The sequence below is a fragment of the Nelumbo nucifera genome, chromosome 5 (assembly GCF_055504915.1).
Source record: "Nelumbo nucifera cultivar China Antique chromosome 5, China Antique-T2T, whole genome shotgun sequence".
NCBI classification, from domain to species: domain Eukaryota; kingdom Viridiplantae; phylum Streptophyta; class Magnoliopsida; order Proteales; family Nelumbonaceae; genus Nelumbo; species Nelumbo nucifera.
In genome coordinates, this window is record NC_142653.1 from 36564973 (window position 1) to 36588328 (window position 23356).

General features: G+C 42.4%; 1 long non-coding RNA gene across 1 annotated transcript; it reads left to right on the forward strand.

Annotated features, from left to right (window-relative positions):
• The first annotated feature begins 310 nt into the window (after positions 1 to 310).
• On the forward strand, positions 311 to 23114 carry LOC109115372 (uncharacterized). Its single transcript, XR_016076287.1, has 5 exons — positions 311 to 476; positions 605 to 772; positions 2084 to 2157; positions 3514 to 22648; positions 23037 to 23114. It is a non-coding gene; the product is annotated as an uncharacterized LOC109115372 (long non-coding RNA).
• The last annotated feature ends 242 nt before the right edge of the window (positions 23115 to 23356 follow it).

Consider the following 23356-nt stretch of genomic DNA (forward strand, 5'->3'; position numbering starts at 1 on the left):
ATGACATAGTTTGCAAATGGGTGCTATAGCAAGTGTTCAAATTGAGGCGACGAGAGCAATTCATGAATGATGTATAACCGCTTCTCCTCTCCAAATACCTTGAGAAATTTTTATACAACATTACTGCTAAATTTTTGTATAGAAACGTGAACATAATTCCCTTCAAACTGAGAACTCAAGTTGGCAGTGGTAGATGGTATCTTCAACTCTAAGATTTTTTTTTTTTTTTGGAAAAAGGTAAAGTAATTTATTCAAAATAAAAGAAAATTACAACAAGAACCAGACCACTAGTTCTGCCTGGGCCCAAAACAAATTACAAGTTCATCCATGTTAGGGGACAGACAGTCGCCAAGTTGAAGGTAGCAATCAATATTGGTTTTGGACGCATTGGCCGGAATTTCCTCCGGTGCTGGCATGGCCGGAAAGACTCACCCCTGGACATCGTTGTTGTGAACGACAGTGGCAGTGTTAAGAATGTAAGAGAAATTACTTTCGGTTCAGCAACTCCAGATCCGATTGCAGAATAACTTTTCGCTTCCTTTTTATATAACTGTCAAGCACCAGATTAAATAAACTTAATTCACTTGTATGATATCTATCGCAGTCATCGCACATTCTCAACTATGATTCAATGCTAGGAACTTTCAAGGCGGAAGTGAAGATTGTGGACAACGAGACCATCTCCATTGATGGCAAGCCGATCAAGGTCGTTTCAAACTAGGATCTTCTCAAGCTACCATGGGCAGATTTGGGAATTGACATCGTTATCGAGGTAACCTTTATTTCCAAATTCAAATCCTTCTTTCACAGATTGCCACATGGAGCAATAAATCCTTTGTCAATCCAGAATATGCACCAGATAAGGTTCAATGTGTTAATTTACTAGCTCTCACAGTCCATACCAGCCCGATGCTAATATGGAAAAGGAGGAATTCCCCAAATTACCTTTACCATCCAAGCAGGTGTTTTCGGTTTGGGCCAAACTGGATGGTTGAACCCGTGACCCGGTGAACATCTCAATTTATTCATTTTGAACAAAATATCAATCACCTAAGGGGCCAACGGCTGATCAGTGTCAAATTCTTCTACATCTGAGCATGATCTTTTGGTTATGCTATGATGCTATCATGGCACCAATAACCAAGATTGATATCACTAATAACATGTTAAACATGCCAGAGGTTAGGTCCATTTCCAGTGCAGCCATCCTAATACCAGCATTGGGTAAGTTTCTTTTGATATGGAGTGAAGTCTAGAGCAGAGATATCTTTGTATATTCAGTTATAGATATTCACCTTTGCATTTTTTGTTACATTCATTTATGCTATGTTTGGTTTGAAAGAAAAGATGGGGAATATTTTAGAAATAAAATTATTCTTTTTTAAACAAGACTAAAATTGTTTCCAATTCTTAGAATCTGTTTTTATCTTTGTTTTGTGATATGGCATATTTCAGAAACAACATAGACAAAAAACATTCATGTTGGATAAAACATCCTTAGTATTTTACATTGGAAATGACCGGTAAATCCTAGCCCAATCTGGACTGGTCCAGCCTGCAACTCAAAAAGGCAATGTTGGGCATTCAAATTATCCTATTTACAAGTTGGGTCAGACCTGGATTCTAGCTTTAGTGTTGCCCCAACACAAGCATGTTTCTGTGAATATAGAAGTAATCAACCCCCTGGGTTACTGCTTTAGTGTTTTGGCTTTGTAGGGGGACTGTTTATGTATGTTGATCTTGATGATACCTAAAGTATAAGACACCTACTATAATGAAGGCTCCAGGAAGAAATTTAAAAGGAATAGAATTCTCAAAATTAGCATACTTGAACATCAATCATCTAGATTGAACATGAGTAGCTTAGAATCTTTAGCTTCTAACTATCAATTGATCCAAGACCTTTCATTACAAGACAGTGCTCATTGCATATCACCATAGCGTATACTAGTCCAAACCCCACGCTCCAGTCTATGTTGAGCAGCCTTAGCAGTGCAAATATGGTATATATAATGACATTATGTTATTTTCATTCCTCAAGCAAATTTATGGATCTATATTCTGATTATTCTTGTGGTTTCAGGCCTGATAGGACTAAGAAGGCTTATGTGAGGTTGACATCGGATTATGATGCACTGGATGTGGCAAACAAGATCGGTATAATCTAAGTTTATATCCATCCTTTGTTACGGATTTGTTTTGATTTAAGAAAATCTAGTGATTTTGAGAGCAGTTTTGTTTGAACTGCCTAGTATATAGATGGAATTATATTTCTTCTATTTTAGCCTTCTTGGTTTAGGATTTTTTTTTTTTCTGCAAATGATATGGTAATTGTATATATACTTTTATGATCTTAGGAAAAATTGGACCATGCTTGTACACTAGGAGTTTCGGTTTGGACATTGGCCTGCTATCAAATTACCCCTATCCTAATTCGATTCGATTCTTGCAGCCTATATTATGGTATAACAATGGATGTGTGCATGTTTTCATTTAGAATTGCAATACATGTTACCTTCATATTGGCACTGCCTTTGTTATGTGATTCTGGTTTTCTCTGAGACTTTAAAAGCAAGTGAAAATCAAATTCTTCAAATTTTTGTGGATCACAGAGACTGTTCCAACAGTTCCATGTGGTACAATTGTGTTACAATTGTTGGCAATTATATTTCACCATATTTGGAACATTTGCATATGGGTTTCTTTGTTGAAGTTGGGCCTGTTCAGATTTTTGTGTCAAACCATGTAAGGTCCTTCCTAATCTTGTTATGACAATGTACTTTTTTTCATTTATTGGTGTCTACATGGATGTCATACACATATGAGACAGAACCTATCCTATCATTTGTTTTTCACTAAACAAATGTACCAAATATTAATCACTACTCGTACAAAAAATGTACCTGCATCCAACCAATTTGTATTGGATTATTCAATATTGGATGGGCATGAATATAGAACTTTATTAGAAAGGAAATGATGGATATCAGGTTGCAATAAAATGGGCATTAAGCCAGTGAATGACCCAATTAATTGATTAAATAGTTCAGTTAAATCTATTGACAGCTATCACCCCACAGAATCATCTGGACTTTAGATACATGTTCATATGGCCCTTACTTTTTCCTTTATTCTATGTTACCTAGATACTTTAAAATTAGCTTAAATCCATGTGGGTAATTAACATTCACTACTTAATTTGCTATCCAATTGCATCAATATTTTGTCATTGCTTGATCTAGGTAACATTGCTTTTATCCACTTATTCTTTAAATAGTTGAGTGATCATTTTTTCCTACTTATTTTATTTTCTATATGTATAATGCTTCTATCTGCTCTTGTATTTTAGTTGATACCGGATGATATGGAGTTTCAATCTAGAGACATGCTAAACTATACGACTTCAGACGAATCTGTATGTTTTAAAGCCCGACTTCCTCTTGCAATAAATGTAATTCATGTAATTTCATTTCACAAATGTTGACTCCAAAACTTTCTCTTGATCTTTTTCAGGTTAAAATTCAAAAAGATAGTGAGGTTCGCTTAAAGAGAGTAGATGCCACAGAAATTGTATGCCCGTTATCTTTTTTATCTTTGAAACAAAAATTCCTTGATAGTGTTTCTTCATAATGAAATCTTAAAAGGTAGTATGTGGGAGGGGGAGCTGTTGCTGTGCAAAAGATTAGGGGTGAGCAAACGGTTTTTTGGTTTAAAACCGAACCAAGTAAACCGAATTTTTAGAAACCGAACTATGAAATGTGGCAACCGAACCGGAACCGAGACCGAATTTAGGTTAAACTGAACAAACCGAACCAAATTTATTTATCGGTTAATTCGGTTTTTTCGATTAAAACCGAAAATTACAAAAATTGACAGAAAATTGCAAAATGAGAGAAGAAAAAGAAAAAAATAAACAATAATAAATATTACATAACTGAGAGTAAGAGACTTCGACAACCGACTTGCTGCTCGCCGTCGCCGTCGCCGTCGCCGTCGCCGTCGCCGTCCCCGGATTATGAGGTTGTTGCTTCGAAGAGAGGAAAGTGAGAAGTGGAAAGACAGTCAGACGCCAGTCGCCTGTCACCAAACACAGAGATTTGGAGAGGAAGACTTACGCCCGTCGAGAAACATTTGCTCACCCCTAATATTAATGGTTTTCCATTGCTCCTTTGGGAACCTCCTTCGGGAGTAAATGCAGAAACCTTTTTCAAGTATGCAATTATTGCTTTCGCCTTTCAGTGCTCCTAAGTGCTAACTAGTGAGAGAGAAGATAAAATAAAAGGACAAATAATCCAGCGGATGATGCTGGGTGTACTAATGGCTTTTCTCTTTGATGGACCCAATTTTTGTAGAGCAACTATATACGTGCATCATGCCATTATCGTTTGTCACTTTGTCCCCTTTTGAAACTTGAAAGATCAATTAAGATGTATTGACGGAAAGGACCCTTGGGGGTATGACAAAAAACATGATAGAGTGATGACGGGACATCCCGCCCACTTAGTCAGACGCCTTAAATGCCTCTCAAGTTTCAATGGTTTTGGCGGGCCTAAACAAATAGGTTTTAGTATAATTACTAATATATCCTTATAATATCGGTTATTTCGATTAAAACCGAAATGTAAAATACTCCAACCGAAAACGAAAACGAAAACGAAAACCGAATATTAAAGAACCAAAATTAAAAATCGAAACCGAACTGAATATCCGAACAAGCCAAACCGAATGCACCGAAACTGAAATTTCGGTTCAGTTATTCGGTTTAAACTGAACTATGCTCACCCCTACAAAAGATCATTCTCACCTTAGATTTGGCTAAACCATTTGATGTGGAGTTCCATTGCTTGGAAACTAACCCATTTGCATGTTCCAGTCTATGTAAACAAATAATAGATTTTTATTAAAATGAACTAGAAGTATTTACAAATGAAGCATCCCTTGGAGAGGAAACAAGCCGTTGTGTCTCCTACATAGCATTATGTTATAATTGAGCCAATACAACTGATTCATGTTAACCCCTTGCTTGGCTAATGTGACAATTAACCCATTTACGGCTTTTGAAGATCATAATACCTATTGTATTTTTAAGTGCATATTTTTTGTAAAATGGTCATTACATTACATGGGAAATAAAAGAACATGGGTAAATGCATTTACCCAAATAAGTCTTTCTCTTTCCTGAGAAACACTTACCCAGGTAAGTGCATTTAGCTAGGTAAATAACTTATCAAAAAATGAACAGGGCCTTTGTGGTATGGTTAATCAACCTCAATAGGGCTACAAAGGGTATCCGATTGTCTGAAATCGAAATTGATCCCCATTATTGTCTCTTTAGTAGGGTTGGTTTGAATGTTGTGTTTTTTGCCAAATTGATCCCCATTATTGTCCCTACACCCACATTGCCAAAGACCTGGCTATTAATTTACAAAAATTATACCTATTTACTTGTTTTTTTTTTCTTTTTGTTGCTTTCCTTTGCAGGTTGTAGAGGAAGAAATGATTGGATGAAGACTACAAACAAATTTATTTTTTGAGATGTTAAAAGGAATTTCTTTTGGAATACTCTATATTTGATTTGTAGGTTGTTAAAAAAAAAAAGACATCTACTCAAAAGGAAGAATGAATATAATGAGGGTTGAATGTTGTGATTTTTTTTTTTTTGTTCTTAAAATGATGATGAAAGTCAATTTGAATTTTATGGATAAGGTGTATCTTTTTGGATTTTATATATATTTTCATACAAGTGTATAAATTAGAATTTTTATGTAGCAATGTTCACAATATGATGTAGCACAATCTGGTCACTCCTAACTGGCACTCACATGACTCCTGGAAGATACCTGAGATGTGGAAGAAGAAGAATCCCCAGGGGGTTACCCGGCGGGAACACTCCGATGCTTAAGTTAGTACTCTGTAGGAGAAGCAAGGAGGAGACGAAGGCTAAGAGTGTAGATAGCGCGAGTATAGAAGATGATACCTCGTTCTTTGAGAATAGGCTCCTTAAAACAGAATTCCGTTGCATCAGGCCCACTGACCTCTGACAAGGCAGGTATAACCACCACTGTCAGCCTGCCGCAGCCGTTGCAGGTAGGGCTGAGGTGACACGCGCGGGGCCGTCATTGCAGGGTACGTACCTGTCAGGTGTAAGGCACCCTCTAAGGTGGCAGGCACGATGCTGTCTGACGAGAGATATGGCTGTTGTCCCCAGATTTGTCGAGTACGGTGGTCGGGCAAGAGGTCTTCTTACGGTATGCCGAACTCCCCTTCTGCGAGTTACCCTATGTCAGGCTATCTCGTAAGCGGCGAGCTGCCCGTGGAAAGCTAAACCGAGCTGTCTGACCCGATGTGTCTTCACCTTGGGGTATTTATAGGCGAATCGGTGTGTTCCTGTTTGGGAGTGGCCCGAGGTCCACTGGGAGGAGCTTGGGTATTTAGAAAAGGTCAGGGGACCCCGAGCTCGGGGGCAACTCGGGGTGCTTTAGCCCCGGGGAGGAGGTGCAGGCCAGGCGTCTCCCGGCGAGTAGTCTATCCTGCCGAGTTGTCTGGCTCAACTCGGTGGGACCCTCCCTCCGAGTTGAGGCTACGCCTGCTGTGCTGTCACGCTGAGTCATCGTTTGAGCAAGGTCACGCCCACGTGTACCCGGGCTACGAGGTCGGGCCAAATCATCCTCAATCACAATATATTGCACTTTTAAAAAAAAAAAAAAAAAACTTGGAACCTTTTTAGAGGCAGCCAAAAGTGCCTCTAAATATTAAAGCATACAGATTTTTCCTTTTCTTAGATTTCTTTTAGATGCACATAAAATTGCCATAAAATCCTTTAGAGGCGTTCAAATGCGCCTCTAAATTGAACTTTCAGAGGCACTTTTAATTGCCTCTATATAGGACTTTTAGCATCGGTGAAATAGAGGCAGTCATATGTGCCTCTAAAAGTCCAATTTAGAGGCGGTGTTGATCCAGCGCGGGGAGTTCATATCGCGCCGGGTGGATTTGGCTTCGGTACTCATGCCACTTTGTCACGCGTTTCGCCCAGCTGGACCGGTCTAGATCCCAACTCAGTCAAAAGGGACTCGGATCGCGTCCAATTTACGAGCGGACGTCACGCGATTCGGACGCGGACGCGAAAAAACGCGCTAAACTGATTTCACCTCGAAGAACCCGTAGTCGGTTTTTCTGAAAGCCGTTGGATCGTTTTGATCGTGCTCGTTAATGCTCGGGCGCAGCGGCTATAAATAGTGGGAGGTGGACGCCAGATGAACCGAAGCCGCCCTGAGCCGAGGTACCTACCTCGGGCTCGTCAATTAGGCTATCTACGCTAGACGACATTATGAAGCAAAGGGGGAAGGATACTCAGAAAAGAAAGAGGAGCTCGAGGACTCACCACAGGAAACGCGAACTGACTAGAGGAACGAACTGAGCTAGAAGACCCGAGGTAGGAACCTCAGACGCGAGTTCAACTTTGACGCTGGAGACTTTGTGGCGAAGAGGCTTCAGGACCTCATACAAAGGTTCAACCTCCCTAGGGAATACTCATATAGCCTTCCCACCGGCAACTTTCCATGGGAGCACGGTCCTGACGAGATCGTGATCTTTAGGGAGCAATTGGTAGTCAGACTCCGACTTCCTCTTCACCCTTTGATTGTTGAGGTGCTGGTACACTTTAACATCACTTTGGACCAACTTCACCCGAATTCCATACGGAATGTAGTGGGGTCCATTTCTCTTTGCGTTGACCGTTCTCTCTCCATAGACTTAGATATTCTTAGCACAATTTTGGCCATAAAGAAGAGTGCTTCGGGCACTCTCCCCGGGCACAGACGGTCATACTACCTGTCTCCTCGCCCAGGTTTCAAACTCATACACAAGCTCTCGAGTAAAGTTCCAGCCTGGAAGTGGGACTACTTCGTAGTTCAGAGCGGCACGGGGTGGCCCTTCCCCACTGATTGGAGGATGGCCGTTCAAGACCCTGGTGTCATCCTAGACGGGAAGACCAAGAAGGCGCTCCAATCGCTGGCTCAACTCGGGTTGAATTATAAAGACTTCACATCCGAGGAGAAGCTCATCCAGGCCGACTTGAGCCCGGGTAGGTTTTTCTTCATTTTGACTTTTCTGTTCATATGTTTACTCCGAGGTTACTAACGTCGGGCTTCACTGCAGGTCCTATGGAGGCAGAGAAGATTGACAGTCAACGACTCTTCCATCAAATGAAGAGGAAGAAGCGCATGGCCAAGAAGGCTCGTGTTGAATCTCCGCCAGCCTCCGCCGAGGCTCAACCTTCACAGGCCCTAGCCCCGGAGCCCGAGCTCCCCTGTCCTCACCCCGTCATCAACTTGGAGGAGGACACGGTGCCTCAGGGCCCCGAGGTGGCGGCAAAACCCACGACGGAGCCTACCGAGACCGTCGTCGGGGTGATATGGGAGCTACCCCTGGGGTACGCCCTGCGGGGACAACTGCCAGGGCCTGTCCTGCTGATGCTGTTGCCGAAGCTTCCGAGGAGTCCGCCCATGTGGCGGAGATGACGACGTCTAGCTTGGAGAGCCAGGGGGCAAAAGCATTCTGAGCCCCCGGTGTAGCCAGAAGAGCAAGGAGGTCGTGTACCCGAAAAAGGTCACGGAATGGGCTAACCTCACTCCTGGTAAGCTCAGTGGTCGGGCTGCTTCCCATGCCATGGTGGTGAGTTCCCTGTGAAAGACTCTCTTTTCTTTCTTTCTCTCTCTCTCTCCCCCCCCTTTTTTTTGACGGGTTTCCTTTCTTGCAATTGAACACAACCGTGCATGCCTTGACCTTCCAGTCCGACCGGAACTTGAGACGGACTCTGGATGCAGAGAGATCATCCCGTGAAGCCCATACCAAACTAAGGGCAGCTCAGGGCCAAATCCACCGTCTTTAGAATGACGCCTCAGCTCAGAAGAGCTTCATTGAGGTGCTGCTGGCGGAGAAGAACGAGTTGGCCCGAGACAAAGACAGGCTGAGGGTCGAAGTAAACGGTTTCGAGGTCGGTCAGGAAGCATTGGGGCTGGAGGTAGACAGTCTCAAGGCAGACCGGGACAGCCTCAGGGTAGATTGGGATAAGCTTAGGGCAGACTGGGATGCCCTGAAGCTTGAGGTGCAGGGCCGTAAAGAGGCCAAAGGAAAGTTAGAGCGAGAGGTGGAGTTCCTCCGAGCTGACATTAAGGAGAAGACGGAGATTTTTGAGTGCACCCTCGAGGAGACCAAGGTGCAGGCCGTCATTGGTTATGTCCAGTCGTCGAAGTTTGATGACGTGATGACCGAGGCTTACCGCAATGGCTTCAAGCTCATCCGGTGGATGATCAGGCACCTCTACCCCGACCTGGACACCAGCGCTATCACTACTTCCCGGATTACCGATGACATAGTGCGCCAGTCGGCGGATGATCCGGACTCTGAAGACGAAGGTGCCGATGATGAAGCAGAGGCTACTGGTTCCATTACTGCCCCCGAGGGAGTCGTTGGCAAAGACGACGAGCCTCCGAAATAGCTCAGTCCTTGTATTTATAGGCTTAGTCTTCTCTTTCTCTTTCTCTTGTAACAGAAACTTTGTATTGAAATATTCGTAGTGAAAAATTCGCTTTGCAAACACTTGTGCAATTTTTCTTTTACTTGCTAAAGTGGTTGTTTTTGTTCTAAACTGTTAGGCTACCTGGCCAATTACCCGAAGTGAGGGTTCCTCGACTGTCGTGGTCCCGAACTGTATTTCGATACTTAGTAGGGGTAGCCTTAAGTACACCGAGGAGAGTGACATAGTAGGGTACATGCCCGACCTATCCTCACACGGGTTAAGTTGACTTCAGTTGTCCTTAACGGGTTCAACTTGTTGCATGCCAGGGCGGGCTATTCGTCACAAGGTTTGTGTCCGAATCGCCTGCGCCTTGGGAATTGCAAGTACTTAGCTTATGCCGATGAGGTGACTAGGTCTTGTATGCTGCCGAGGTCTTTCATTAGCTCAGCATTTTAGCCCTTAGGCTGGGGGAGCGACTTATAATCCGTTCTCCTAGAGTTCGCCCATGCCATAGAGGCGACTGGGTCTTATTGCGCCGAGGTCATGTTAGCTCAGTATTCTGGCCCTTAGGCTCTAGGAGTGGCTCATGGCCTCCTCAGTTCTTACAAATAGTATTGTCTTAAGTTGACAATATTCCATGCCCGAGGTACTTGTTTCCCTTCGAGGGTCTCGAGCTCGTACGTTCATTCCCTGAGTACTCGTTTCACTCGGTAAGGACCTTCCCAGTTGAACCCGAGCTTGCCAACGCCGGGCTCAAGTACCATAACTTTACAAAGGACCAGGTCGCCAACGCAGAGGTTCCGCTTCTTAATCCTGGCGTTATAGTACCGAGTTACTCTCTGCTGGTAGGCTGCGGTCCTAATGTACGCGACGTCCCTTACTTCGTCGAGTAGATCGAGGTTGGTGCGGAGCTCATTTTCATTCGTCTAATCACTGTATGCTTATAGTCGCAGTGTAGGAACTTCGATCTCTGCAGGGATAACTGCTTTGGTGCCGCAAGTGAGATTGAAGGGTGTTTCTCCCATGGCGGTCTTCTCCGTGGTCCAGTAGGCCCATAGGACACTGGGCAGCTCATCTGCCCACAACCCTTTAGCTCGGTCCAGCCGTGCCTTTAGTCCGCGGAGGATGGCTCTGTTCGTGACTTCTGCCTGGTCGTTTGCTTGAGGGTGTGCGATTGAAGTAAAATTATGTCGGATTCCCATGTCTTGGCACCAGTCTTGGAATTTGATGTCCTCGAACTGCTTGTCGTTGTCAGAAATCAATACCCGAGGTAATCCGAAGTGGCACACGATATTCTTCCAAAAGAAGTTTTGGACGTTCTGGGTTGTGATTGTTACAAGGGGTTCAACTTCTGCCCACTTGGTGAAGTCGTCCACTGTTACTACTAAGAACTTTCTCCCACCCGTTGTTAGCGAGAATGGCCCGAGTAGATCGATGCCCCACTATGCGAAGGGCCACGGGCTGGTGAGATACTTGAGGTCGGCAACAGGTTGGTGGTGGATATTGGCGTGCTTCTAGCATTTGTCACATTTTTTTAACGAGTTCAATGGCATCTGCCTTCATTGTTGGCCAATAATACCCCTGTCGAAGTGCCTATTGGGCGAGGGCCCTGCCCCCCAAGTGTCCGCCGCACAGACCCTCATGAGTGTCGCGGAGTACGAGCTCGACTTCGGTAGGTCGCAAGCAACGCAGGTAGGGGAGCGTGTAGGATCTCCGGTACAGCCGTTCGTCTATCATGACGTATTTGGCTGTTTGGCGCTGCACCCTTCTGGCTACATTGAGATCTGCAAGGAGGGTCCCGTGTAGCAAGAAGCTCGCGAGTGGGTCAATCCAGCTCGGCTCTGCTTGAACGACGGGAGTGACCTCCTCTGCCCCCACGAGAATGCTAGGTCGAGGCAGGTTCTCTATGTACACGGTTCTCATGGTGATGTCGCCGGTGCTGGCTAACCTGGACAGGGCGTTGGCCTCAGTGTTCTCTAACCTAGGGATTTGTCTGATGAAGTGTGACTGGAAGTTGAGTAGGGCTTCTTTGACTTTAGCTAAGTAGGCGACCATGGTTGGCTCGCGAGCTTCGTACTCAGCAGTGACTTGGTTGACCATGAGCTGGGAGTCGTTGCAGATAATGATGTGCTTGGCTTTTACTTCTCTGGCGAGAGCTAGTCTGGCTATCAATGCCTCATACTCCGCTTCATTGTTTGAGGCCGCGAACTCGAAGCGTAGCACGTACTCCAGTTTCGTGCCACTTGGGCCGTGCAAAACTATTTCGGCTCCACTGCCCTGTTGGTTCGAGGAGCCATCTACGTGAAAGATCCAGGGCTGCTCATCCCAGCTCGCGCTTGGCCGAACTAGGAGAGATGCCACACTGGCTTCTACCTCACGGTGCTCGGACTCGACCGGCCTGGGGGCTTCAGGCTCACCCGAGCTGGGAGTCTTGTGCTCAACCGACCTGAGAACCTCGGAGCTGAATGTGCACTCGGCGATGAAATCTGCTAAGGCTTGAGCCTTAATGGTAGTTCGCGTCTTGTACTAGAGGTCGTACTTGCTGAGTTCAACGGCCCACTTCGTCAACCGACCAGAGACCTCAGGCTTAAGTAAGACTTGCCTCAAAGGTTTGTCGGTGAGGACGATAACAGTGTGAGTTTGGAAGTACGGGCGGAGCTTCCGAGCTGCAATTACTAGTTCGTACGCTAGCTTTTCTATCTCTAGATATCTCGTCTCTACTCCCTGCAATACTTTACTAACATAATAGATGGGTTGAACCCGATCTACTTCCTTTATTTGTACCGAACTGACCATTTCGTCGCTTGCCGAGAGGTACAGTTCTAAAACATCGCCCTCCTCGGGTCGGGTTAAGATCGACACACTAGCAAGGTATTTCTTGAGCTCGTCGAAGGAGAGCTTACAATCTTGGGTCCATTCGAACCCTTTGCTCTTGATTGCCTTAAAGAACGGCAGACAACGATCCGCCGATTTGGACATGAAGCGGCTCAAGGCGGCTATGCGGCCATTCAACCTCTGAACCTCCTTCAACTTTCGGGGTGGTTTCATATCTAATATGGCCTTAATCTTATCCGGGTTGGCCTCAATGCCGCATCGGTTAACGATGTATCATAGGAACTTGCCCGATGTCACACCGAATGCACACTTGTTTGGGTTCAATCTCATATTAAACTTACGCAAAATTTCAAAAACAAAATGCAAGTCTTGTATTAATTCATGTGACAACTGAGTTTTGACGACCATGTCATCTACATAGCACTCTACTTTTTCGCCAATTAATGGTGCAAACAACTTATTTACAAGCCTTTGAAAGGTTGCCCCTGCGTTTTTCAACCCGAAGGGCATAACCTTGTAATAGTATAGACCGAACTCCGTGATGAAGGCAGTCTTTTCTTCGTCTTTCGGGTCCATCTTTATTTGGTTATAACCCGAATAGGCATCTAAGAAACTTAGTAACTCGTGCCCTGAGGTCGCATCTACCAAACGGTCAATTCTGGGGAGCGAGAAGCAGTCTTTCGGTAGGCTCAGTTTAGGTCGGTGTAGTCGACGCACATGCGCCACTTGCCGTTAACCTTCTTTACCAGAACGGGGTTGGCTACCCAGCTCGGGTAATGGACTTCTCTTATGAAGTCAACTGCGAGGAACTTCTCGACCTCCTCATTGACCGCTTTCCACCGCTCTGGGGCTAGGTTGCGTTTCTTCTGTCTAACGGGCCTAACTACAGGATCAGTATTGAACTTGTGAGTTATAAGGTCGGGGTCTATACCGGGCATCTCTACCGCAGACCATGCAAAAATATCCAAATTTTTAAGTAAGAAACTTACCAGTTCGGATCGTAGAGGTTCCTGGATGGAAGCACCGATCTGAAGCATCCGGGTTGGGTCTGCTATTGAGGTCGGAACTGCGAATGTTTCTTCCGTGGGCGCGGCTCGTTCGTCGCCTTGTTCTGTAGGTCACTCCAGTTCGAGGTCGTCGGCCACCTTGGTCTTTCCCGCAGACGGCGCCAAATGATGTAGTGCAATCCGGTCACTCTTAGCTGGCACTCATGTGGCTCCTGGAAGATACCTGAGATGTGGAAGAAGAAGAATCCCCGGGGTGTTACCCGATGGGAACACTCCGATGCTTAAGTTAGTACTCTGTAGGAGAAGCAAGGAGGAGACGAAGGCTAAGAGTGTAGATAGCGCGAGTATAGAAGATGATGCATCATTCTTTGAGAATAGGCTCCTTAAAATAGAATTTCGTTGCATCAGGCCCACTGGCCTCTGACAGGGCAGGTATAACCGCCACTGTTAGCCTGTCGCAGCCGTTGCAGGTAGGGCTAATGTGACACGCGCGGTGCCGTCATTGCAGGGTACGTACCTATCAAGTGTAAGGCACCCTCTAAGGTGGCAGGCACGATGCTGTCTGACGAGAGATATGGTTGTTGTCCCCAGATTTGTCGGGTACGGAGGTCGGGTAGGAGGTCTTCCTGCAGTATGCCGAACTCCCCTTCCGCGAGTTACCCTATGCCAGACTATCTCGTAAGCGGCAAGCTGCCCGTGGCAAGCTAAACCGAGCTGTCTGACCCGAGGTGTCTTCACCTTGGGGTATTTATAGGCGAATTGGTGTGTTCCTGTTTGGGGGTGGCCCGAGGTCCACTGGGAGGAGCTCAGGTATTTAGAAAAGGTCAGGGGACCCCGAGCTCGGGGGCAGCTCGGGGTGCTTTAGCCCCGGGGAGGAGGTGCAGGCCAGGCGGCTCCCGGCGAGTAGTCTATCCTGCCGAGTTGTCTGGCTCAACTCGGTGGGACCCTCCCTCCGAGTTGAGGCTACGCCTGCTGTGCTGTCACGCTGAGTCATCGTTTGAGCAAGGTCACGCCCACGTGTACCCGGGCTACGAGGTGGGGCCAAATCATCCTCAATCACAATATATTGCACTTTTTAAAAACAAAACTTAGAACCTTTTTAGAGGCAACCAAAAGTGCCTCTAAATATTAAAGCATACAGATTTTTCCTTTTCTTAGATTTCTTTTAGATGCACATAAAATTGCCATAAAATCCTTTAGAGGCGTTCAAATGCGCATCTAAATTGAACTTTCAAAGGCACTTTTAATTGCCTCTATATAGGACTTTTAGCATCAGTGCAATAGAGGCAGTCATATGTGCCTCTAAAAGTCCAATTTAGAGGCGGATTATAAATCTGCCTCTAATGCTTAACCAAGCGCTTCTAAAACATTTAGCGACTGGGCTTTTAAAGGCACTTACTTGGCTGCCTCTTATAACCTTTAGAGACATTTTTTGAGCTTTTAGAGGCATTTATGGCTGCCTCTATAGATGAATTTTCTAGTAGTGATCCTCTGATTTTGAAGCAACCCCAACAATACTGCATACTCTTCCACTTCCCAATCCAACAAATTTCTCCTACACAGAGGAGTCCAAATGGTGAAATCACCAGAGATGTATATGTTATCAGTAACCGAAGAGTCTTGATTCACTGCAGTTTGGAATAGATGAGGAAAGGCTTCAACCAAGGAACCCTCTAAACACCAGGGGTCCTTCCAAAACTTGATTCTGTCCCCCTTGCCGACCTTAAAACTGATCCCATTCAAAAAGAGAGGGATGTTTGAGATGCCTGCCCAAAGAGATTTTCCCCCCAATTGGATGAGGATCCAGAGTTCTCCAATCACCCAATACCACTCCATACTTTGCCGCAATAAGACTTCACCATGCATTCCTCTCAGAAGACTGAGAAGAGCATAATTAAATTATTTCAACTTCCTAATTCCCAGCCCACCCACTTCCTTAGGAAGGCACACTTGTTCCTAGTTTACAATGTGAATCTTCTTCTCATCTTCCCAACCCCTCCATAAGAAGTTCCTTTGAAGCTGTTCCAACCTATTTGTTATTTTGTTTGGGATGGGAAAAAGAGAAAGGAAATAAGTGGGGAAGTTGGAGAGGGTGCTCTTAATCAATGTAACTCTACCACCAAAAGATAGATATTTTGCCTTCCAAGAGGCCAACTTCTTCTCAATTCTCTCAATGATTGAGAACCAGATTGAGGGGGAAGAGTATTTGGCCCCGAGAGGCAAACCCAAATACTTTACCGGGAGGAAATCAATTTGACAAGCCATCCCTTTTGCACAATCTTCTAAATTTGAAACATGGCCCACTGGGATGATCTTACTTTTACTAAAGTTGACTTTAGACCAGACACCACTTCAAACCAGCTTAGAATTCAAGCACTGAATACAACTGAGTCAGAGAAGCATCCACAAAGCATAGTGTATCATCTGCAAATTGAAGGATATTGACTTTCTCCTTTCCAGGGGAGATAGCAAACCCATTCTATAAGCCCAAATTTGCAGCCTTCTTGCTAAAAAGTGTGAGGATTTCTACAACACAAATGAACAACAAGGGGGATAGAGAATCTCCCTGCCCCAGACCCCTAGAGCTACCAAAGAACCCTGTGGATTGCCCATTAATTAGGATTGAAAATTTAGGGGTTTTAGTACATACACTGATCCGGTTTCTCCATTTCTATCCAAAGTTCATGTTGTCCAGCACACAATCCAGACAATTCTAGTTGGTGCAGTCATATGCTTTATGAATATCAAGTTTACAAATTACACTCGGGATTCCCTCTCTTCTTCTAGAATCAATTAACTCATTGGCAATTAAAATTGAGTCAACCATCTACTTTCTCGAAACAAAAGCACTCTCATTATGGACTTTAGCTAAGATTTTGTAAAAACTATGCAGCAAGCTAATAGGCCTAAAATCCTTAATGTTCATAGCCCCCTCAATTTTTGGAATGAGGGTTATAAATGTGGCATTCAAAATTCTTTGCAAAGAGGCATTAGCATGAAACTCCCGGAACACTTTCATCAAATCCTCTTTCACAAAATTCCAGCATTTCAGATAGAAAAGGTTTGTGAAACCATCTGGCCCAGGAAATTTAGCATGAAACTCCCGGAACACTTTCATCAAATCCTCTTTCACAAAATTCCAGCATTTCAGATAGAAAAGGTTTGTGAAACCATCTGGCCCAGGAAATTTATCTCCTTCTAATTTCTTAATTGTTGCATCGATTTCCTCTTCTGTAAAAGGTCTTTCAAGCCATAATTTCTGATTTTCAGTCAGTTGCCTAAAAGGGAGATTAGAGGGAAAGGGTCTATATATCTAGTTTTCCATGTAAAGCTTTTTTATAAAAGGAGGTTGCAACTAATTTGATCTCTGAATCTGATTCCCCGCTCCTATCTTCCCATACCAACTTCTTAATAAATGAGACTCTAGCTCGAGCATTTGCCATTTTGTAAAGAAATGTATATTTTTATCACCCTCCTTAAACCAAGTGATCTTAGCTCTTTGTCTACTTTATTTCCTCTTTCACAACCAATTTGTCTATGTTGTTTTTTGCTTGAGATCTTTTCAGCCTTAACTCTTCAGAAATTGGACCCATTTCTTCATCTCTGTCAATCTCTTCAATGATACCCGGTAAAGCTTTCTTTTTGATCCCTAACTTTAACTTTTTCTCCAAACTCCAAATTTTTATTTTCCTTTTGATAGCATATAGTATTTTTGCCAGAATAAAGGAGCTAGATCCCTCCACCTGAATTTCTTCCCACACAACATTCATCAACAGAATAAGATTGTCTTCCTCATACCAAGCATTTTCAAATTTAAAGGGAGCTTTGATTTTCTCCCGATGCCCATAAATTAGATGAATAGGACTGTGATCTGAAACAAGTCTAGGGAGGGTGATCTGCCTAAAGTCCAGAAAGACATCATCCTAATGTGAAGATACCAAGAACCTGTCCAACCTCACAAGGGTAGGGTTTTCTTGGTTATTTGTCCAAGTGAATTTGTTACCTTGAATAATGATATCCATGAGTTCCATATTATTGATAAAATCTGCAAACCGTCTCATCAACCTAGTTCTTCCACCCCTTGTATTCTTCTCTTCCACTGATAGTGTTACATTAAAATCACCACCAATGACCCAAGGATGAGCCAAAGAGTCTCTCATATCTACTAATTCCTCCCAGAAGTCTGCCCTGAGATTAGAGACTGTTGGTCCATACACATTTTTTATTTGAATAATATTACCATCTTGCAGCTTTATGAGTAAAGAAATTGATAATTTCCCACTTCTGCAAGAAATCAAGCTACATATAGAGGGGTCCCAAAGACATAACAAGCCCCTGCACTCCCAGTAACTGCCTTTGCCTTCCATCTAACCTGACCATCTCCCCAAATACTCCAAATAATACCAGCATCTACTTTCTCTAGTTTTGTTTCTTGAAGCAATATAATTTTCGATTTCAACATCTTCAAGGAATTGCAAACCACCATTATCCTCCCCGACCCCAGGCTTCGTACATTCTAGGATAAAATTCTTAAGTCCATTAATAAAACAATTCGAAAAAGCAAACACCCCCACCTCAAATTCACTTCCACCTTCTTCTCAGTTTTTCTTCGACCCCCTTACAGCCGCTTCACTACTCTCCGCCTTCTCATTTAGGCCCCAAGTAAGACACATCGTTTCCCTATTCCTCTTGGAATTCGTCCCCGCTTTTTTTGCTGCCATTTTTCCCCTCTCCATAAGAATTCTTTGTTCAATCTCTTCCAAAAATTTTACTATTTATGCTTCCATACCTTCCATTGAAACCCCCAGAAAATTCCCTAAACCTAATAGCTTAGAAGTAACCCAAGAGGAAGAATGAGTAGAGTTGTTACTTGATTTACCTTCTTGATCTGTCCTGAGGTTTGTATTGCTCTTAATTTCTTTCTGACAGTTTTCTTCACTTCGTTTCATCACTAGAGCTTTTCTCTCTTTCCACCATCATTTTGGGTTGTTCAAGGTTGTCAGTCACATTTACATTTTGTTCTCCTATATCCACCACTGCTAATGACGTCACCTCCAACAACTTATCATTCACAGGTACCAGGGAAAGAGAGGTTTGTTGTTGTCGTCGATGGTCAACCTTCATCGAACTCACCAGCCCAAAATGACGAGAGAGGGATGTCACAATATCTTGACTACCACCTCGGTTCTTAGCATCATGGGATTAAGAAGACAGATGCACTGAAGTCCCAAACTCCCTCCACCCTGTTTGCATAGGAGGTTGGCTGATCCGCGCTAGCTCCAACCGAATCGGGCTACACTTTGGCTCCAACTGAACCGGGCTACACTATCTTTCCTTGCCATTGGGCCACCTTGGTTCACTAGCAGATTTGGAAACTTTATTTCTTCTAAACTCCTGAATGGGTCGGGTATCTGGGTTCTTTTGACTCGGGTCGATGTCCTAGACCCATTTTAGGAAAGGCACACCAACACAATCCCCGAACTCTGAAGGCTGTCTAGCCTTATTAAATTTGCTCAACGGATTCTCCTCCATGGGCGCCACATGTAGTTCTTTTAAACATTCTCTTATTAGGTTCTTAATTTCTTCAACCATTGCACCTCCCCCAAGATTTCCCATCTTCGGAAAAGAAGCACTTCCCTCAAGACCCTCTCTTGAACTGAAATCTTGGCCCTCCGTTGATAATGGAATCGGATGGTTCATATTAAGGCCGAGAGTCCCTTCATCCCCTCCACCGAGCTCCGGCAACCTCATCGGTTCAACTGCACGACCTTGGTCATTTCTTAGAGATTCATGCGGAAAAGAGTTCTCACCGACATCCTCTAAGACTACTGTCTTGGAAACAACCGAACCCGATCTCTCCTTTTGAGCCTTATCTTTTGTTTGACTCTCTATCTTCCGCCTTCGGACTAACGGTAAAGTTTTAGGCCAAATGCAAACAGAGAAGAGAGATTCCCCAACCATAATCTCCACCTTAACAAGGATCGTATCACCCTTCTTCACCTTCATTCGAATCCATTCACATGTTGCTAGTTCAGCGGGAGAATCGTCGGTTTCAAGGAATATGCATCTCCGTAAATACCACCTGCTTACCTTCCACTTTTTTAGTTTAGAATATCCAAAGTTTGGCCATGCTCCCGCCATCACCGCATTGTTGTAAGAGAAGTTTGGTCTTGCCATCCACCCATCCCTTTTCACCTGTACCAGTTTTGAGCTTCCCATCTCCTTCCTCCCCTTTGAAGTCTCCGGGAATGTCTTTTATGGAACATTCTTTCAAAGTGCAACATCTTATACAACTAAATCTTCAAATGCCATCTTATACAGCTAAATCTTCAACTCTAAGATATATTGAACAACATAATTTCTGAAACACATGGAATTTAAATTTGATAAGTAACATGGAACTACTTCCACATGAGTGAAACAAATTTAAATGATTGCTAAGTTTTATTGCCACTCAAAGAAAAGTAGGTGAATCTACTATTAACTGTGAGAAATGAGTGATGTCAGCCCACAATTTAAAAGTATTGCATATTTGTGTAGTGTGCAGCATAATTCTACATCAATAAGCCAAACTTCTAAAGAAGAGTGTAGATTGTAAGACCAAGTAAAACATTTGGACGAGATTATCAATGAAGAGCTTAACCAGTAGAATTAGAAGAACCTTAAATGATGTGTTATACACAAACAAATAGCCATGTGGAAAATTGAGAATAACCATTCACAAGTTAGATATGATAATACATGGGTTGCCTGAATAAAGGCATTGACATGTCACTGACATGTGGTATGAATACCCAAACACAAGCAAAGGGGTGGCTGCGAAGATGGTGGAATTCTTTATACATGGTAGACAAAGAAACATCCTTGACATGATTCCTTCACCCCATCCCTCTTATCTATAAAATAGAGGGAAGATGTAGCCTTCCATCATATAAAAAGTCCTTAATAAAGATACCTTAAAGGATCACATGTCATCATGAAGAAAAACACTCTCATATTTAGTTACTACAAGACCACAACTAGCTTCTCAAAAGTCATAATAGCACAACCATAAACTTAAATTCCTTTCCCCCCCACACTACATAGTTGGGGGTTCAATTTTTTTTTTTGTATTTATACCTACCTGGGTCCCTAATTGGGGCCTTAATTCTTTTTTTTTTTGTCATTTTTGAGAATAGCATAACATCACACATAGCTCTCCTTCAATGTCAATGGTAGTGGGACTCGAACCCACATCTATGCTAGGATCTTGCAAGAGAACTTCTGCGTTGCATAGCTCTCCTTCAATGTCTTGCAAGACTTGAATCCTGCAAGACAACTTGGCTCTCAGCCTTAGTCTACTTTATCTACCTCTAACTAAAGTTTTTCTTTTTTAGAAATTTAGATAGCATTGCATATATTTTTAAAAGGAGTTCAATTATCAACTATAAATCCATACACACCATAAAACTGTTGCGAGAGCAATATTCCATGCCAACTTCTCCCTCTTGGTTAGGCCTTCCACTTTCCAACTTTATATAAATTAATACTGAATATTTACTACAATGGTGTGTAAATATTCCCTTATTTACACATGCAGGTTCTTTTTTACTCAATTAATTCCAATACATTTTACCTTCAAACCAAACTCATTAATATCACATCTTTTGCATATAGCAATGTTACAAATAGCAATGGGATAATTCCCTTTTTCTTTTACTCTAATTTAATTGCATTTTATCATCAGTTCTGCATAATTACCATCATTATGTGGAGAGTATGAGCATTCTCTATGAAAGCCTTACCTCATAAATCAAGCTTTTACCATGACACTCAGACACTGCACTTTCTTTCGGTGTATCAAACACCTACACCTTGATGCCATGTTGTGTTGGTTATTTTCAACTTTTTAGGGTAAATCTGATGTCCGAAAACCTTGTCTAGCTGCATATGCTGTACTTGGGTAACATAGACCTATAGTATAAACCTAATCATTTTCCAAGTTTTTTGTTGGATGGTAAGAAAATATGGTTGGCATGGCAATAAGGTTTTTTATTTATCCAATATTAGTTCTAGTTAGACTGTCTGGACCTAACTTCTGGTGTTTTTTTACACAGTTTCAGCTCTCATACTTGAATCATTCTTAGATTTTAGTCCAATATTTCACCATTTCAACAAGAAAAATGACCCATAGATTGCAGGGTTAGTTAATCAATTTAATTTCTAGGCCTGGAGATGTGCAATTTTATGTTATCCATCAACTGTCATCTAGACGCACATACTATGTATAATAGCGACTTCTAGCACTATAAAAAAAAAAAAAAACATAGTATTACTCTCCCAATTTCCTTGTATTATATCTCAATAATTTATATCATTTATCTAAGAAAAAAGACTAATAAGTGGATTTCACAACTATCACTCTGCTGTTGGGGAGAACTTTGGATATTCCTCATGGTGATGGTCCAAGTGAACAGGTTTGTCAGCATATAAATCTTGACAACGAACGTGAGGATTTCACAACTATGTTCAGCAAACCTGTGAATTACTCCAACTAACCATGTGAAACTGTCTCAATTTTTTATGGGTCTCTTTACCATATGCATCAAAATGTTGATGTTGCTTCAACTCTTTTTATGCAGTACAACAATTTATCTTCAATTTTCAGAATTGCAGCATTTCCTGACTTACCATAAATCTTTGAACTGAGTGGATCAACGTTTTACAGGGAATAGATGATGATGTGATTAATTGGCTCCATGGGAATAATCTATGGCAATTGGCTCTACAACGTAACATCAGATGATTCTTTAGGCTGTTCAAATTTGTAATTGTTCATTTATTTATTTATCTTTTTGACTGACTGGAACATCTCTCTTAGAGAAACCAAGCAAATCCCAGGTGAAGATAAAGTATTTACTGGTCAAAATAATTATTTGGATAGAATTTTAATTTGCCAAATGACTATAACTGAACTATTCTCATTTTTCTTCCTGTAAAAAGAGAAAAGGCCTTATTTTCCACAAACAAAAAAGGCCTTATTTTTCTGCCCCTATTTAAAATTTTGTTCAGATAGGTACTCTAAACAAAAAAGGCTACCTTTAAAGGTCATCCCCAATATTACCTGTTACTTTCTACATTCTGGAGCAAAACCAATGTCTATTAGTTTATACCAATTGATACGTTTATTCCTTAATAGATATAGATCTCTCTTGTGGGGGAGAAAAAATCTTATTTTTATCAATCAACATTATGAAACAAAACATTCATGCATGATCGTATTTGTGTAGCAGGCAAGAAAAGATAGGCAAAAATAACATGAAGACCTAATTTTTATTGCATTGGAATAAAAGGCAGTACCAGAAGAACCCAAACGACAAGAATGGAATGAGAGGAAGATAGAAGGAGAACAATGGAATGATGATGCAATGTGATCTTCAATGAGGCTTGGCACAAAAAAGACAAGTCAACACATCAGAAATATTAGAGTTAAATATTTGTACAGAAAAAACAAAAACTTGGTTTGAAGTATAAAATTGTTGAATTTTGTATCTAATAAAAGACCTAATTTTTATTACAATTTAGCAAAAGATTTTGGGAGTAGCATAGTGCCAACAATATAATGGAACATTTATGCATTATGAAACAGAACATTCATGCATGATTGAATTTGTGAAGCAGGCAAGAAAAGCTAGGCAAAATTTATAGAAACAAAACATGAAGACCTAATTTTTATTGCAATGGAGTAAAAGGCAGTACTAGAAGAACCCAAATGACAAGAGTGGTATGAGAGGAAGATAGAATGGAAACAATGGAAGGCTAATGCAATGTGAACAGTGGAAGGCCTGGCACAAAAGAAGACAAGACAACACATCAGAAATATTAAAGTTCAATATCAGTACAGAAAAAAAAAACTTGGTTTGAAGTATAAAATTGTTGAGTTTTGTATCTAATAACAGACTTAATTTTTATTACAATGTAGCAAAATATTTTGGGAATAATAAATGTTTTATCT